We start from the raw sequence: 19,513 nt of genomic DNA on the forward strand, positions 1-19,513 counted from the left end.
TTCTGACATTTCAGGCTCTAACTTCAAAAATCATGCAAAACACTTCTAACACCTTCAGATATGTTTCTCTGTGTTTCAAAATAGGTTTTATTCATGCATAGACAGCAATTTTAATTTGGGACAGAGTTTCAGCTTGCATTGCTTGAAACAAGTTTGTTCTGCACTGAAACGCTGTTTTCTGACATTTCAGGCTCTAACTTCAAAAATCATGCAAAACACTTCTAACACCTTCAGATATGTTTCTCTGTGTTGCAAAATAGGTTTTATTCATGAACAGACTGCAATTTTAAAGTGGGACCGAGATTCAGCTTGCATTGCTGGAACCAAATTCGTTCTGCGCTGAAACGCTGTTTTCTGACATTTCAGGGTCTAACTTCAAAAATCATGCAAAACACTTCTAACACCTTCAGATATGTTTCTCTGTGTTGCAAAATAGGTTTTATTCATGCACAGACTGCAAATTTAAAGTGGGACCGAGATTCAGCTTGCATTGCTTGAACCAAGTTTGTTCTGCACTGAAACGCTGTTTTCTGACATTTCAGGCTCTAACTTCAAAAATCATGCAGAACACTTCTAACACCTTAAGACATGTTTCTCTGCATTGCAAAGTAGGTTTTATTCATGCATAGACAGCAATTTTAATTTGGGACAGAGTTTCAGCTTGCATTGCTTGAAACAACTTTGTTCTGCACTGAAACGCTGTTTTCTGACATTTCAGGGTCTAACTTCAAAAATCATGCAAAACACTTCTAACACCTTCAGATATGTTTCTCTGTGTTGCAAAATAGGTTTTATTCATGAACAGACTGCAATTTTAAAGTGGGACCGAGATTCAGCTTGCATTGCTGGAACCAAATTCGTTCTGCGCTGAAACGCTCTTTTCTGACATTTCAGGGTCTAACTTCAAAAATCATGCAAAACACTTCTAACACCTTCAGATATGTTCCTCTGTGTTGCAAAATAGGTTTCATTCATGCACAGACTGCAAATTTAAAGTGGGACCGAGATTCAGCTTGCATTGCCTGAACCAAGTTTGTTCTGCACTGAAACGCTGTTTTCTGACATTTCAGGGTCTAACTTCAAAAATCATGCAAAACACTTCTAACACCTTCAGATATGTTTCTCTGTGTTGCAAAATAGGTTTTATTCATGAACAGACTGCAATTTTAAAGTGGGACCGAGATTCAGCTTGCATTGCTGGAACCAAATTCGTTCTGCGCTGAAACGCTGTTTTCTGACATTTCAGGGTCTAACTTCAAAAATCATGCAAAACACTTCTAACACCTTCAGATATGTTTCTCTGTGTTGCAAAATAGGTTTTATTCATGCATAGACTGCAAATTTTAAAGTGGGACCGAGATTCAGCTTGCATTGCCTGAACCAACTTTGTTCTGCGCTGAAACGCTGTTTTCTGACATTTCAGGCTCTAACTTCAAAAATCATGAAAAACACTTCTAACACCTTAAGACATGTTTCCCTGCATTGCAAAATAGGTTTTATTCATGCATAGACAGCAATTTTAATTTGGGACAGAGTTTCAGCTTGCATTGCTTGAAACAAGTTTGTTCTGCACTGAAACGCTGTTTTCTGACATTTCAGGGTCTAACTTCAAAAATCATGCAAAACACTTCTAACACCTTCAGATATGTTTCTCTGTGTTGCAAAATAGGTTTTATTCATGCACAGACTGCAAATTTAAAGTGGGACCGAGATTCAGCTTGCATTGCTTGAACCAAGTTTGTTCTGCGCTGAAACGCTGTTTTCTGACATTTCAGGCTCTAACTTCAAAAATCATGCAAAACACTTCTAACACCTTCAGATATGTTTCTCTGTGTTTCAAAATAGGTTTTATTCATGCATAGACAGCAATTTTAATTTGGGACAGAGTTTCAGCTTGCATTGCTTGAAACAAGTTTGTTCTGCACTGAAACGCTGTTTTCTGACATTTCAGGCTCTAACTTCAAAAATCATGCAAAACACTTCTAACACCTTCAGATATGTTTCTCTGTGTTGCAAAATAGGTTTTATTCATGCACAGACTGCAAATTTAAAGTGGGACCGAGATTCAGCTTGCATTGCTTGAACCAAGTTTGTTCTGCGCTGAAACGCTCTTTTCTGACATTTCAGGCTCTAACTTCAAAAATCATGCAAAACACTTCTAACACCTTCAGATATGTTCCTCTGTGTTGCAAAATAGGTTTCATTCATGCACAGACTGCAAATTTAAAGTGGGACCGAGATTCAGCTTGCATTGCCTGAACCAAGTTTGTTCTGCACTGAAACGCTGTTTTCTGACATTTCAGGGTCTAACTTCAAAAATCATGCAAAACACTTCTAACACCTTCAGATATGTTTCTCTGTGTTGCAAAATAGGTTTTATTCATGCACAGACTGCAAATTTAAAGTGGGACCGAGATTCAGCTTGCATTGCTTGAACCAAGTTTGTTCTGCACTGAAACGCTGTTTTCTGACATTTCAGGCTCTAACTTCAAAAATCATGCAAAACACTTCTAACACCTTCAGATATGTTTCTCTGTGTTGCAAAATAGGTTTTATTCATGCACAGACTGCAAATTTAAAGTGGGACCGAGATTCAGCTTGCATTGCCTGAACCAAGTTTGTTCTGCGCTGAAACGCTGTTTTCTGACATTTCAGGCTCTAACTTCAAAAATCATGCAAAACACTTCTAACACCTTAAGACATGTTTCTCTGCATTGCAAAGTAGGTTTTATTCATGCATAGACACAATTTTAATTTGGGACAGAGTTTCAGCTTGCATTGCTGGAACCAAGTTTGTTCTGCGCTGAAACGCTGTTTTCTGACATTTCAGGCTCTAACTTCAAAAATCATGCAAAACACTTCTAACACCTTCAGATATGTTTCTCTGTGTTGCAAACTAGTTTTTATTCATGCACAGACTGCAAATTTAAAGTGGGACTGAGATTCAGCTTGCATTGCCTGAACCAACTTTGTTCTGCGCTGAAGCGCTGTTTTCTGACATTTCAGGCTCTGACTTCAAAAATCATGCAAAACACTTCTAACACCTTCAGATATGTTTCTCTGTGTTGCAAAATAGGTTTTATTCATGAACAGACTGCAATTTTAAAGTGGGACCGAGATTCAGCTTGCATTGCTGGAACCAAATTCGTTCTGCGCTGAAACGCTGTTTTCTGACATTTCAGGGTCTAACTTCAAAAATCATGCAAAACACTTCTAACACCTTCAGATATGTTTCTCTGTGTTGCAAAATAGGTTTTATTCATGCACAGACTGCAAATTTAAAGTGGGACTGAGATTCAGCTTGCATTGCCTGAACCAACTTTGTTCTGCGCTGAAGCGCTGTTTTCTGACATTTCAGGCTCTGACTTCAAAATTCATGCAAAACACTTCTAACACCTTCAGATATGTTTCTCTGTGTTGCAAAATAGGTTTTATTCATGAACAGACTGCAATTTTAAAGTGCGACCGAGATTCAGCTTGCATTGCTGGAACCAAATTCGTTCTGCGCTGAAACGCTGTTTTCTGACATTTCAGGGTCTAACTTCAAAAATCATGCAGAACACTTCTAACACCTTCAGATATGTTTCTCTGTGTTGCAAAATAGGTTTTATTCATGCACAGACTGCAAATTTAAAGTGGGACCGAGATTCAGCTTGCATTGCCTGAACCAAGTTTGTTCTGCACTGAAACGCTGTTTTCTGACATTTCAGGGTCTAACTTCAAAAATCATGCAAAACACTTCTAACACCTTCAGATATGTTTCTCTGTGTTGCAAAATAGGTTTTATTCATGCACAGACTGCAAATTTAAAGTGGGACCGAGATTCAGCTTGCATTGCCTGAACCAACTTTGTTCTGCGCTGAAACGCTGTTTTCTGACATTTCAGGCTCTAACTTCAAAAATCATGCAAAACCCATCTAACACCTTAAGACATGTTTCTCTGCATTGCAAAGTAGGTTTTATTCATGCATAGACAGCAATTTTAATTTGGGACAGAGTTTCAGCTTGCATTGCTTGAAACAAGTTTGTTCTGCACTGAAACGCTGTTTTCTGACATTTCAGGCTCTAACTTCAAAAATCATGCAAAACACTTCTAACACCTTCAGATATGTTTCTCTGTGTTGCAAAGTAGGTTTTATTCATGCATAGACAGCAATTTTAATTTGGGACAGAGTTTCAGCTTGCATAGCTGGAATCAAATTTGTTCTGCGCTGAAACGCTGTTTTCTGACATTTCAGGCTCTAACTTCAAAAATCATGCAAAACACTTCTAACACCTTCAGATATGTTTCTCTGTGTTGCAAAATAGGTTTTATTCATGCACAGACTGCAAATTTAAAGTGGGACCGAGATTCAGCTTGCATTGCCTGAACCAAGTTTGTTCTGCGCTGAAACGCTGTTTTCTGACATTTCAGGCTCTAACTTCAAAAATCTTGCAAAACCCGTCTAACACCTTAAGACATGTTTCTCTGCATTGCAAAGTAGGTTTTATTCATGCATAGACAGCAATTTTAATTTGGGACAGAGTTTCAGCTTGCATTGCTTGAAACAAGTTTGTTCTGCACTGAAACGCTGTTTTCTGACATTTCAGGCTCTAACTTCAAAAATCATGCAAAACACTTCTAACACCTTCAGATATGTTTCTCTGTGTTGCAAAATAGGTTTTATTCATGCATAGACTGCAAATTTTAAAGTGGGACCGAGATTCAGCTTGCATTGCCTGAACCAACTTTGTTCTGCGCTGAAACGCTGTTTTCTGACATTTCAGGCTCTAACTTCAAAAATCATGCAAAACACTTCTAACACCTTCAGATATGTTTCTCTGCATTGCAAAATAGGTTTTATTCATGCATAGACAGCAATTTTAATTTGGGACAGAGTTTCAGCTTGCATTGCTTGAAACAAGTTTGTTCTGCACTGAAACGCTGTTTTCTGACATTTCAGGGTCTAACTTCAAAAATCATGCAAAACACTTCTAACACCTTCAGATATGTTTCTCTGTGTTGCAAAATAGGTTTTATTCATGCACAGACTGCAAATTTAAAGTGGGACCGAGATTCAGCTTGCATTGCTTGAACCAAGTTTGTTCTGCGCTGAAACGCTGTTTTCTGACATTTCAGGCTCTAACTTCAAAAATCATGCAAAACACTTCTAACACCTTCAGATATGTTTCTCTGTGTTTCAAAATAGGTTTTATTCATGCATAGACAGCAATTTTAATTTGGGACAGAGTTTCAGCTTGCATTGCTTGAAACAAGTTTGTTCTGCACTGAAACGCTGTTTTCTGACATTTCAGGCTCTAACTTCAAAAATCATGCAAAACACTTCTAACACCTTCAGATATGTTTCTCTGTGTTGCAAAATAGGTTTTATTCATGAACAGACTGCAATTTTAAAGTGGGACCGAGATTCAGCTTGCATTGCTGGAACCAAATTCGTTCTGCGCTGAAACGCTGTTTTCTGACATTTCAGGGTCTAACTTCAAAAATCATGCAAAACACTTCTAACACCTTCAGATATGTTTCTCTGTGTTGCAAAATAGGTTTTATTCATGCACAGACTGCAAATTTAAAGTGGGACCGAGATTCAGCTTGCATTGCTTGAACCAAGTTTGTTCTGCACTGAAACGCTGTTTTCTGACATTTCAGGCTCTAACTTCAAAAATCATGCAGAACACTTCTAACACCTTAAGACATGTTTCTCTGCATTGCAAAGTAGGTTTTATTCATGCATAGACAGCAATTTTAATTTGGGACAGAGTTTCAGCTTGCATTGCTTGAAACAACTTTGTTCTGCACTGAAACGCTGTTTTCTGACATTTCAGGGTCTAACTTCAAAAATCATGCAAAACACTTCTAACACCTTCAGATATGTTTCTCTGTGTTGCAAAATAGGTTTTATTCATGCACAGACTGCAAATTTAAAGTGGGACCGAGATTCAGCTTGCATTGCTTGAACCAAGTTTGTTCTGCGCTGAAACGCTCTTTTCTGACATTTCAGGCTCTAACTTCAAAAATCATGCAAAACACTTCTAACACCTTCAGATATGTTCCTCTGTGTTGCAAAATAGGTTTCATTCATGCACAGACTGCAAATTTAAAGTGGGACCGAGATTCAGCTTGCATTGCCTGAACCAAGTTTGTTCTGCACTGAAACGCTGTTTTCTGACATTTCAGGGTCTAACTTCAAAAATCATGCAAAACACTTCTAACACCTTCAGATATGTTTCTCTGTGTTGCAAAATAGGTTTTATTCATGCACAGACTGCAAATTTAAAGTGGGACCGAGATTCAGCTTGCATTGCTTGAACCAAGTTTGTTCTGCACTGAAACGCTGTTTTCTGACATTTCAGGCTCTAACTTCAAAAATCATGCAAAACACTTCTAACACCTTCAGATATGTTTCTCTGTGTTGCAAAATAGGTTTTATTCATGCACAGACTGCAAATTTAAAGTGGGACCGAGATTCAGCTTGCATTGCCTGAACCAAGTTTGTTCTGCGCTGAAACGCTGTTTTCTGACATTTCAGGCTCTAACTTCAAAAATCATGCAAAACACTTCTAACACCTTAAGACATGTTTCTCTGCATTGCAAAGTAGGTTTTATTCATGCATAGACAGCAATTTTAATTTGGGACAGAGTTTCAGCTTGCATTGCTGGAACCAAGTTTGTTCTGCGCTGAAACGCTGTTTTCTGACATTTCAGGCTCTAACTTCAAAAATCATGCAAAACACTTCTAACACCTTCAGATATGTTTCTCTGTGTTGCAAAATAGGTTTTATTCATGCATAGACTGCAAATTTTAAAGTGGGACCGAGATTCAGCTTGCATTGCCTGAACCAACTTTGTTCTGCGCTGAAACGCTGTTTTCTGACATTTCAGGCTCTAACTTCAAAAATCATGCAAAACACTTCTAACACCTTCAGATATGTTTCTCTGCATTGCAAAATAGGTTTTATTCATGCATAGACAGCAATTTTAATTTGGGACAGAGTTTCAGCTTGCATTGCTTGAAACAAGTTTGTTCTGCACTGAAACGCTGTTTTCTGACATTTCAGGGTCTAACTTCAAAAATCATGCAAAACACTTCTAACACCTTCAGATATGTTTCTCTGTGTTGCAAAATAGGTTTTATTCATGCACAGACTGCAAATTTAAAGTGGGACCGAGATTCAGCTTGCATTGCTTAAACCAAGTTTGTTCTGTGCTGAAACGCTGTTTTCTGACATTTCAGGCTCTAACTTCAAAAATCATGCAAAACACTTCTAACACCTTAAGACATGTTTCTCTGCATTGCAAAGTAGGTTTTATTCATGCATAGACAGCAATTTTAATTTGGGACAGAGTTTCAGCTTGCATTGCTTGAAACAAGTTTGTTCTGCACTGAAACGCTGTTTTCTGACATTTCAGGCTCTAACTTCAAAAATCATGCAAAACACTTCTAACACCTTCAGATATGTTTCTCTGTGTTGCAAAATAGGTTTTATTCATGCATAGACTGCAAATTTTAAAGTGGGACCGAGATTCAGCTTGCATTGCCTGAACCAACTTTGTTCTGCGCTGAAACGCTGTTTTCTGACATTTCAGGCTCTAACTTCAAAAATCATGAAAAACACTTCTAACACCTTAAGACATGTTTCCCTGCATTGCAAAATAGGTTTTATTCATGCATAGACAGCAATTTTAATTTGGGACAGAGTTTCAGCTTGCATTGCTTGAAACAAGTTTGTTCTGCACTGAAACGCTGTTTTCTGACATTTCAGGGTCTAACTTCAAAAATCATGCAAAACACTTCTAACACCTTCAGATATGTTTCTCTGTGTTGCAAAATAGGTTTTATTCATGCACAGACTGCAAATTTAAAGTGGGACCGAGATTCAGCTTGCATTGCTTGAACCAAGTTTGTTCTGCGCTGAAACGCTGTTTTCTGACATTTCAGGCTCTAACTTCAAAAATCATGCAAAACACTTCTAACACCTTCAGATATGTTTCTCTGTGTTTCAAAATAGGTTTTATTCATGCATAGACAGCAATTTTAATTTGGGACAGAGTTTCAGCTTGCATTGCTTGAAACAAGTTTGTTCTGCACTGAAACGCTGTTTTCTGACATTTCAGGCTCTAACTTCAAAAATCATGCAAAACACTTCTAACACCTTCAGATATGTTTCTCTGTGTTGCAAAATAGGTTTTATTCATGAACAGACTGCAATTTTAAAGTGGGACCGAGATTCAGCTTGCATTGCTGGAACCAAATTCGTTCTGCGCTGAAACGCTGTTTTCTGACATTTCAGGGTCTAACTTCAAAAATCATGCAAAACACTTCTAACACCTTCAGATATGTTTCTCTGTGTTGCAAAATAGGTTTTATTCATGCACAGACTGCAAATTTAAAGTGGGACCGAGATTCAGCTTGCATTGCTTGAACCAAGTTTGTTCTGCACTGAAACGCTGTTTTCTGACATTTCAGGCTCTAACTTCAAAAATCATGCAGAACACTTCTAACACCTTAAGACATGTTTCTCTGCATTGCAAAGTAGGTTTTATTCATGCATAGACAGCAATTTTAATTTGGGACAGAGTTTCAGCTTGCATTGCTTGAAACAACTTTGTTCTGCACTGAAACGCTGTTTTCTGACATTTCAGGGTCTAACTTCAAAAATCATGCAAAACACTTCTAACACCTTCAGATAAGTTTCTCTGTGTTGCAAAATAGGTTTTATTCATGCACAGACTGCAAATTTAAAGTGGGACCGAGATTCAGCTTGCATTGCTTGAACCAAGTTTGTTCTGCGCTGAAACGCTCTTTTCTGACATTTCAGGCTCTAACTTCAAAAATCATGCAAAACACTTCTAACACCTTCAGATATGTTCCTCTGTGTTGCAAAATAGGTTTCATTCATGCACAGACTGCAAATTTAAAGTGGGACCGAGATTCAGCTTGCATTGCCTGAACCAAGTTTGTTCTGCACTGAAACGCTGTTTTCTGACATTTCAGGGTCTAATTTCAAAAATCATGCAAAACACTTCTAACACCTTCAGATATGTTTCTCTGTGTTGCAAAATAGGTTTTATTCATGAACAGACTGCAATTTTAAAGTGGGACCGAGATTCAGCTTGCATTGCTGGAACCAAATTCGTTCTGCGCTGAAACGCTGTTTTCTGACATTTCAGGGTCTAACTTCAAAAATCATGCAAAACACTTCTAACACCTTCAGATATGTTTCTCTGTGTTGCAAAATAGGTTTTATTCATGCACAGACTGCAAATTTAAAGTGGGACCGAGATTCAGCTTGCATTGCTTGAACCAAGTTTGTTCTGCACTGAAACGCTGTTTTCTGACATTTCAGGCTCTAACTTCAAAAATCATGCAGAACACTTCTAACACCTTAAGACATGTTTCTCTGCATTGCAAAGTAGGTTTTATTCATGCATAGACAGCAATTTTAATTTGGGACAGAGTTTCAGCTTGCATTGCTTGAAACAACTTTGTTCTGCACTGAAACGCTGTTTTCTGACATTTCAGGGTCTAACTTCAAAAATCATGCAAAACACTTCTAACACCTTCAGATATGTTTCTCTGTGTTGCAAAATAGGTTTTATTCATGCACAGACTGCAAATTTAAAGTGGGACCGAGATTCAGCTTGCATTGCTTGAACCAAGTTTGTTCTGCGCTGAAACGCTCTTTTCTGACATTTCAGGCTCTAACTTCAAAAATCATGCAAAACACTTCTAACACCTTCAGATATGTTCCTCTGTGTTGCAAAATAGGTTTCATTCATGCACAGACTGCACATTTAAAGTGGGACCGAGATTCAGCTTGCATTGCCTGAACCAAGTTTGTTCTGCACTGAAACGCTGTTTTCTGACATTTCAGGCTCTAACTTCAAAAATCATGCAAAACACTTCTAACACCTTCAGATATGTTTCTCTGTGTTGCAAAATAGGTTTTATTCATGCACAGACTGCAAATTTAAAGTGGGACCGAGATTCAGCTTGCATTGCTTGAACCAAGTTTGTTCTGCACTGAAACGCTGTTTTCTGACATTTCAGGCTCTAACTTCAAAAATCATGCAAAACACTTCTAACACCTTCAGATATGTTTCTCTGTGTTGCAAAATAGGTTTTATTCATGCACAGACTGCAAATTTAAAGTGGGACCGAGATTCAGCTTGCATTGCCTGAACCAAGTTTGTTCTGCGCTGAAACGCTGTTTTCTGACATTTCAGGCTCTAACTTCAAAAATCATGCAAAACACTTCTAACACCTTAAGACATGTTTCTCTGCATTGCAAAGTAGGTTTTATTCATGCATAGACAGCAATTTTAATTTGGGACAAAGTTTCAGCTTGCATTGCTGGAACCAAGTTTGTTCTGCGCTGAAACGCTGTTTTCTGACATTTCAGGCTCTAACTTCAAAAATCATGCAAAACACTTCTAACACCTTCAGATATGTTTCTCTGTGTTGCAAACTAGTTTTTATTCATGCACAGACTGCAAATTTAAAGTGGGACTGAGATTCAGCTTGCATTGCCTGAACCAACTTTGTTCTGCGCTGAAGCGCTGTTTTCTGACATTTCAGGCTCTGACTTCAAAAATCATGCAAAACACTTCTAACACCTTCAGATATGTTTCTCTGTGTTGCAAAATAGGTTTTATTCATGAACAGACTGCAAATTTAAAGTGGGACCGAGATTCAGCTTGCATTGCCTGAACCAAGTTTGTGCTGCACTGAAACGCTGTTTTCTGACATTTCAGGCTCTAACTTCAAAAATCATGCAAAACACTTCTAACACCTTCAGATATGTTTCTCTGTGTTGCAAAATAGGTTTTATTCATGCATAGACTGCAAATTTTAAAGTGGGACCGAGATTCAGCTTGCATTGCCTGAACCAAGTTTGTTCTGCGCTGAAACGCTGTTTTCTGACATTTCAGGCTCTAACTTCAAAAATCATGCAAAACACTTCTAACACCTTAAGACATGTTTCTCTGCATTGCAAAGTAGGTTTTATTCATGCATAGACAGCAATTTTAATTTGGGACAGAGTTTCAGCTTGCATTGCTGGAACCAAGTTTGTTCTGCGCTGAAACGCTGTTTTCTGACATTTCAGGCTCTAACTTCAAAAATCATGCAAAACACTTCTAACACCTTCAGATATGTTTCTCTGTGTTGCAAAATAGGTTTTATTCATGCATAGACTGCAAATTTTAAAGTGGGACCGAGATTCAGCTTGCATTGCCTGAACCAACTTTGTTCTGCGCTGAAACGCTGTTTTCTGACATTTCAGGCTCTAACTTCAAAAATCATGCAAAACACTTCTAACACCTTCAGATATGTTTCTCTGCATTGCAAAATAGGTTTTATTCATGCATAGACAGCAATTTTAATTTGGGACAGAGTTTCAGCTTGCATTGCTTGAAACAAGTTTGTTCTGCACTGAAACGCTGTTTTCTGACATTTCAGGGTCTAACTTCAAAAATCATGCAAAACACTTCTAACACCTTCAGATATGTTTCTCTGTGTTGCAAAATAGGTTTTATTCATGCACAGACTGCAAATTTAAAGTGGGACCGAGATTCAGCTTGCATTGCTTAAACCAAATTTGTTCTGTGCTGAAACGCTGTTTTCTGACATTTCAGGCTCTAACTTCAAAAATCATGCAAAACACTTCTAACACCTTAAGACATGTTTCTCTGCATTGCAAAGTAGGTTTTATTCATGCATAGACAGCAATTTTAATTTGGGACAGAGTTTCAGCTTGCATTGCTTGAAACAAGTTTGTTCTGCACTGAAACGCTGTTTTCTGACATTTCAGGCTCTAACTTCAAAAATCATGCAAAACACTTCTAACACCTTCAGATATGTTTCTCTGTGTTGCAAAATAGGTTTTATTCATGCATAGACTGCAAATTTTAAAGTGGGACCGAGATTCAGCTTGCATTGCCTGAACCAACTTTGTTCTGCGCTGAAACGCTGTTTTCTGACATTTCAGGCTCTAACTTCAAAAATCATGAAAAACACTTCTAACACCTTAAGACATGTTTCCCTGCATTGCAAAATAGGTTTTATTCATGCATAGACAGCAATTTTAATTTGGGACAGAGTTTCAGCTTGCATTGCTTGAAACAAGTTTGTTCTGCACTGAAACGCTGTTTTCTGACATTTCAGGGTCTAACTTCAAAAATCATGCAAAACACTTCTAACACCTTCAGATATGTTTCTCTGTGTTGCAAAATAGGTTTTATTCATGCACAGACTGCAAATTTAAAGTGGGACCGAGATTCAGCTTGCATTGCTTGAACCAAGTTTGTTCTGCGCTGAAACGCTGTTTTCTGACATTTCAGGCTCTAACTTCAAAAATCATGCAAAACACTTCTAACACCTTCAGATATGTTTCTCTGTGTTTCAAAATAGGTTTTATTCATGCATAGACAGCAATTTTAATTTGGGACAGAGTTTCAGCTTGCATTGCTTGAAACAAGTTTGTTCTGCACTGAAACGCTGTTTTCTGACATTTCAGGCTCTAACTTCAAAAATCATGCAAAACACTTCTAACACCTTCAGATATGTTTCTCTGTGTTGCAAAATAGGTTTTATTCATGAACAGACTGCAATTTTAAAGTGGGACCGAGATTCAGCTTGCATTGCTGGAACCAAATTCGTTCTGCGCTGAAACGCTGTTTTCTGACATTTCAGGGTCTAACTTCAAAAATCATGCAAAACACTTCTAACACCTTCAGATATGTTTCTCTGTGTTGCAAAATAGGTTTTATTCATGCACAGACTGCAAATTTAAAGTGGGACCGAGATTCAGCTTGCATTGCTTGAACCAAGTTTGTTCTGCACTGAAACGCTGTTTTCTGACATTTCAGGCTCTAACTTCAAAAATCATGCAGAACACTTCTAACACCTTAAGACATGTTTCTCTGCATTGCAAAGTAGGTTTTATTCATGCATAGACAGCAATTTTAATTTGGGACAGAGTTTCAGCTTGCATTGCTTGAAACAACTTTGTTCTGCACTGAAACGCTGTTTTCTGACATTTCAGGGTCTAACTTCAAAAATCATGCAAAACACTTCTAACACCTTCAGATAAGTTTCTCTGTGTTGCAAAATAGGTTTTATTCATGCACAGACTGCAAATTTAAAGTGGGACCGAGATTCAGCTTGCATTGCTTGAACCAAGTTTGTTCTGCGCTGAAACGCTCTTTTCTGACATTTCAGGCTCTAACTTCAAAAATCATGCAAAACACTTCTAACACCTTCAGATATGTTCCTCTGTGTTGCAAAATAGGTTTCATTCATGCACAGACTGCAAATTTAAAGTGGGACCGAGATTCAGCTTGCATTGCCTGAACCAAGTTTGTTCTGCACTGAAACGCTGTTTTCTGACATTTCAGGGTCTAATTTCAAAAATCATGCAAAACACTTCTAACACCTTCAGATATGTTTCTCTGTGTTGCAAAATAGGTTTTATTCATGAACAGACTGCAATTTTAAAGTGGGACCGAGATTCAGCTTGCATTGCTGGAACCAAATTCGTTCTGCGCTGAAACGCTGTTTTCTGACATTTCAGGGTCTAACTTCAAAAATCATGCAAAACACTTCTAACACCTTCAGATATGTTTCTCTGTGTTGCAAAATAGGTTTTATTCATGCACAGACTGCAAATTTAAAGTGGGACCGAGATTCAGCTTGCATTGCTTGAACCAAGTTTGTTCTGCACTGAAACGCTGTTTTCTGACATTTCAGGCTCTAACTTCAAAAATCATGCAGAACACTTCTAACACCTTAAGACATGTTTCTCTGCATTGCAAAGTAGGTTTTATTCATGCATAGACAGCAATTTTAATTTGGGACAGAGTTTCAGCTTGCATTGCTTGAAACAACTTTGTTCTGCACTGAAACGCTGTTTTCTGACATTTCAGGGTCTAACTTCAAAAATCATGCAAAACACTTCTAACACCTTCAGATATGTTTCTCTGTGTTGCAAAATAGGTTTTATTCATGCACAGACTGCAAATTTAAAGTGGGACCGAGATTCAGCTTGCATTGCTTGAACCAAGTTTGTTCTGCGCTGAAACGCTCTTTTCTGACATTTCAGGCTCTAACTTCAAAAATCATGCAAAACACTTCTAACACCTTCAGATATGTTCCTCTGTGTTGCAAAATAGGTTTCATTCATGCACAGACTGCACATTTAAAGTGGGACCGAGATTCAGCTTGCATTGCCTGAACCAAGTTTGTTCTGCACTGAAACGCTGTTTTCTGACATTTCAGGGTCTAACTTCAAAAATCATGCAAAACACTTCTAACACCTTCAGATATGTTTCTCTGTGTTGCAAAATAGGTTTTATTCATGCACAGACTGCAAATTTAAAGTGGGACCGAGATTCAGCTTGCATTGCTTGAACCAAGTTTGTTCTGCACTGAAACGCTGTTTTCTGACATTTCAGGCTCTAACTTCAAAAATCATGCAAAACACTTCTAACACCTTCAGATATGTTTCTCTGTGTTGCAAAATAGGTTTTATTCATGCACAGACTGCAAATTTAAAGTGGGACCGAGATTCAGCTTGCATTGCCTGAACCAAGTTTGTTCTGCGCTGAAACGCTGTTTTCTGACATTTCAGGCTCTAACTTCAAAAATCATGCAAAACACTTCTAACACCTTAAGACATGTTTCTCTGCATTGCAAAGTAGGTTTTATTCATGCATAGACAGCAATTTTAATTTGGGACAAAGTTTCAGCTTGCATTGCTGGAACCAAGTTTGTTCTGCGCTGAAACGCTGTTTTCTGACATTTCAGGCTCTAACTTCAAAAATCATGCAAAACACTTCTAACACCTTCAGATATGTTTCTCTGTGTTGCAAACTAGTTTTTATTCATGCACAGACTGCAAATTTAAAGTGGGACTGAGATTCAGCTTGCATTGCCTGAACCAACTTTGTTCTGCGCTGAAGCGCTGTTTTCTGACATTTCAGGCTCTGACTTCAAAAATCATGCAAAACACTTCTAACACCTTCAGATATGTTTCTCTGTGTTGCAAAATAGGTTTTATTCATGAACAGACTGCAAATTTAAAGTGGGACCGAGATTCAGCTTGCATTGCCTGAACCAAGTTTGTGCTGCACTGAAACGCTGTTTTCTGACATTTCAGGCTCTAACTTCAAAAATCATGCAAAACACTTCTAACACCTTCAGATATGTTTCTCTGTGTTGCAAAATAGGTTTTATTCATGCATAGACTGCAAATTTTAAAGTGGGACCGAGATTCAGCTTGCATTGCCTGAACCAACTTTGTTCTGCGCTGAAACGCTGTTTTCTGACATTTCAGGCTCTAACTTCAAAAATCATGAAAAACACTTCTAACACCTTAAGACATGTTTCCCTGCATTGCAAAATAGGTTTTATTCATGCATAGACAGCAATTTTAATTTGGGACAGAGTTTCAGCTTGCATTGCTTGAAACAAGTTTGTTCTGCACTGAAACGCTGTTTTCTGACATTTCAGGGTCTAACTTCAAAAATTATGCAAAACACTTCTAACACCTTCAGATATGTTTCTCTGTGTTGCAAAATAGGTTTTATTCATGCACAGACTGCAAATTTAAAGTGGGACCGAGATTCAGCTTGCATTGCTTGAACCAAGTTTGTTCTGCGCTGAAACGCTGTTTTCTGACATTTCAGGCTCTAACTTCAAAAATCATGCAAAACACTTCTAACACCTTCAGATATGTTTCTCTGTGTTTCAAAATAGGTTTTATTCATGCATAGACAGCAATTTTAATTTGGGACAGAGTTTCAGCTTGCATTGCTTGAAACAAGTTTGTTCTGCACTGAAACGCTGTTTTCTGACATTTCAGGCTCTAACTTCAAAAATCATGCAAAACACTTCTAACACCTTCAGATATGTTTCTCTGTGTTGCAAAATAGGTTTTATTCATGAACAGACTGCAATTTTAAAGTGGGACCGAGATTCAGCTTGCATTGCTGGAACCAAATTCGTTCTGCGCTGAAACGCTGTTTTCTGACATTTCAGGGTCTAACTTCAAAAATCATGCAAAACACTTCTAACACCTTCAGATATGTTTCTCTGTGTTGCAAAATAGGTTTTATTCATGCACAGACTGCAAATTTAAAGTGGGACCGAGATTCAGCTTGCATTGCTTGAACCAAGTTTGTTCTGCACTGAAACGCTGTTTTCTGACATTTCAGGCTCTAACTTCAAAAATCATGCAGAACACTTCTAACACCTTAAGACATGTTTCTCTGCATTGCAAAGTAGGTTTTATTCATGCATAGACAGCAATTTTAATTTGGGACAGAGTTTCAGCTTGCATTGCTTGAAACAACTTTGTTCTGCACTGAAACGCTGTTTTCTGACATTTCAGGGTCTAACTTCAAAAATCATGCAAAACACTTCTAACACCTTCAGATATGTTTCTCTGTGTTGCAAAATAGGTTTTATTCATGCACAGACTGCAAATTTAAAGTGGGACCGAGATTCAGCTTGCATTGCTTGAACCAAGTTTGTTCTGCGCTGAAACGCTCTTTTCTGACATTTCAGGCTCTAACTTCAAAAATCATGCAAAACACTTCTAACACCTTCAGATATGTTCCTCTGTGTTGCAAAATAGGTTTCATTCATGCACAGACTGCAAATTTAAAGTGGGACCGAGATTCAGCTTGCATTGCCTGAACCAAGTTTGTTCTGCACTGAAACGCTGTTCCCTGTCGATACTACACTCGTACTGCGTCGTTAAGACGCTTATGGGAAAAAGCTCCTTTTTCTCCTGAGACTGAAGTATTTCAATAACGCAGTGTAACTGCACGACCATTGGTTTGTGCAGTGAGATGAAAACAAACCAATGGCTCGGCAGCGGAGCTGCACGAGCCTGTGGCAATGATTCGCGCCCGAACGCGCCAAAAGGGGCGGAGAATTCGGCTATATAAGCGTGCATTTTGCCACAGGATCTCAGATCCTTCTCCTTCAGCGACGACTTCACATCTTCGCTGACACTGACTGACCTTCGCTCGAGAAAGAAGCCTCTCGCCGTTGAAGAGCCTCGCAGCGGATCCGCCTGCTCGTCGGTTTTGACGCTTCAAGCAGCTGACAGTGATTCCCTGCCGCGATCCGGCGATAGAAGAGCATATTCCAAAAGAGCAAATTTCATTGGCGTTGTTGCAAATGCCACGGCGTTTCTGTTGCTCGTGCAGAGCCCCTCTGCACGCTGTCGATAGTCACGCTGAGTGCGTCTCGTGTTTGGGCTCCGCCCATGCCGAGGCTGCGCTCGCTGAGACAGATTGTTCCCATTGCGGGGACATGAGTCTCGCCTCTTTGCGCTCGCGGCTCGCTTTCTTTTCAGAGAGCAGCCCCGCCCCTCGCGCCCTCCCGCTTTCTTCTTCACAAGAGCCTGTGAAGAAAAAGCAGCGGGGCAGAGTGACTCGGCGCACGGTGATTGGTGAGCTCACGCCGGCTGATCCCCCGCGTGCCTCACCTTCACCACATGAAGAGGAATCTCCCGTTCTCTTCACTCATCCAGACCAAAATCCCTCGGCTGCCGCGAGCGATCTGGTTTCTTTTGGAGTGAGTGAGGAGGAAGCCATGGATGACAGCATGTCTCTGGCTGCATCTGATGGAGAGGAGTTGTCGGGCTCGCCGCAAGACCCCGCCCCCTTTCCATCTGTTCAACCCAGCACCGCCAGCGCTGGTATGGACGCCGAACTCTTCCGCGTTCTATCTAAGGCTGTTGAAGAGCTGGGACTGGATTGGTCTCCTCCTGAGGAGCCTGTACGGAGTCGTTTGGACGAATGGTTCCTGCCGGGGCGCCGCCAAGCCCCTCGTCAGCGAGCCTCACCGTTCTTCCCGGAAGTTCACGGTGAGATCTCTAAATCCTGGCGCGCTCCGTACTCCGCCCGCCTTCGTACCTCTTCTTCCTCCGCCCTCACGACGGTTGACGGCGCCGAAGAGAAAGGATATGACAAGTTGCCCCCCCTGGATGAGTCTGTGGCCGCGCATTTGTGCCCGCCCACTGCCATCGGCTGGAAGGCAAAGGCGACTCACCCGTCCAAGCCATGCAGAACTACTTCAGCTCTCGCTGGACGTGCTTATTCTTCGGCTGGACAGGCAGCATCAGCGCTGCACTCAATGGCGGTCCTCCAAGTCTATCAAGCGAAACTCCTCCGCAGTATGGATGAGGCTGGCATAGATGACGCTGCGTTCCGTGAACTACGCAGCGCGACCGACCTGGCGTTGCGTGCTACTAAGATGACGGCACAGGCGATTGGCAGATCGATGGCCAGCTTGGTGGTGCTGGAGCGCCACCTGTGGCTAAACCTGACGGAGATCAAGGACGCTGACAAGGTCGCCTTCCTTGACTCCCCCATCTCTCCTACCGGTCTGTTCGGTCCAGCAGTAGAGGGGTTTGCGGAGCGCTTCACCGCCGCTCAGAAGTCGTCCCAGGCTATGCGACACTTCCTGCCAAAGCGCACAAGCTCTGCAACGGCTCCTAGTCGCCCCAAACCGGCGCCGACTCAGCAGCCTGCAAAGACCGCCCCGCCAGCTGCTCAGCCAGCCCCCCAGGTGGAGCCACGTCATCGCTCCCGCTCGGCCAGACGCTACCCTTTCCCTAGACGTCAGGGACCCCGACCCAAGGTCGTGTTGGAACAGGCGCCTCCAGCGTCTTCCTGATTTAAAAAACAGGAAGAGGAAAGGGTCAAGTCTCGCCAGAGCCGGACCAGCCCCCAAGATGTCTCTCTTCAGCCTCCAAACACCCCGTTCTGTTCCGGGTTCAGAGCGCTGCATGTTTCCAAACAAACTGGCTGTAACTCACGGGCCCTTTCTGTCAGCGCCCTTACAGCTTACCGCTGTGATAGCGGAAAAAAAAATAAAAAACAAACATTTTCAAAAAGAGAGCAAATTTCCTCTTCCAGAGTTGTTAAGCGGCACCCAACCGCTCAAACCAATGCAACCCCTCAGCACACGGGCCGAGGCTTGGAAAGCCATCCCCGGGGTGTCGAAATGGGTTATGGGCATAATAGAACGAGGTTATACACTGCAGTTCGCTCGAAGACCACCCCGCTTTCGCGGAGTGGTCTCCACCTCAGTTCACAGCAAAAACATAGAGGTTTTGCGTACAGAGGTGAGGAATCTGCTGGCAAAAGGTGCCGTGGAAACGGTTCCCCCAGCACAGAGCGAGTCAGGCTTTTACAGCCGCTACTTCCTCGTCCCAAAAAAGGATGGCGGTCTGAGGCCCATCCTCGACCTCAGGCGTTTGAATTGCGCCCTCATGAGACGGCCATTCAAAATGCTCACGCTAAAACAGATCCTTTCGCACATACGCACAAAGGACTGGTTTTGCTCGCTGGATCTGAAAGATGCATACTTTCACATCCAGATTGCCCCCCACCACAGGCAATTCTTGAGATTTGCCTTCGAGGGAGCGGCCTATCAATATACAGTCCTTCCGTTCGGACTGTCTCTAGCTCCTCGCACATTTACGAAGTGCATGGACG

This window comes from Garra rufa, chromosome 22, assembly GCF_049309525.1.
Source record: "Garra rufa chromosome 22, GarRuf1.0, whole genome shotgun sequence".
Taxonomy (NCBI): domain Eukaryota; kingdom Metazoa; phylum Chordata; class Actinopteri; order Cypriniformes; family Cyprinidae; genus Garra; species Garra rufa.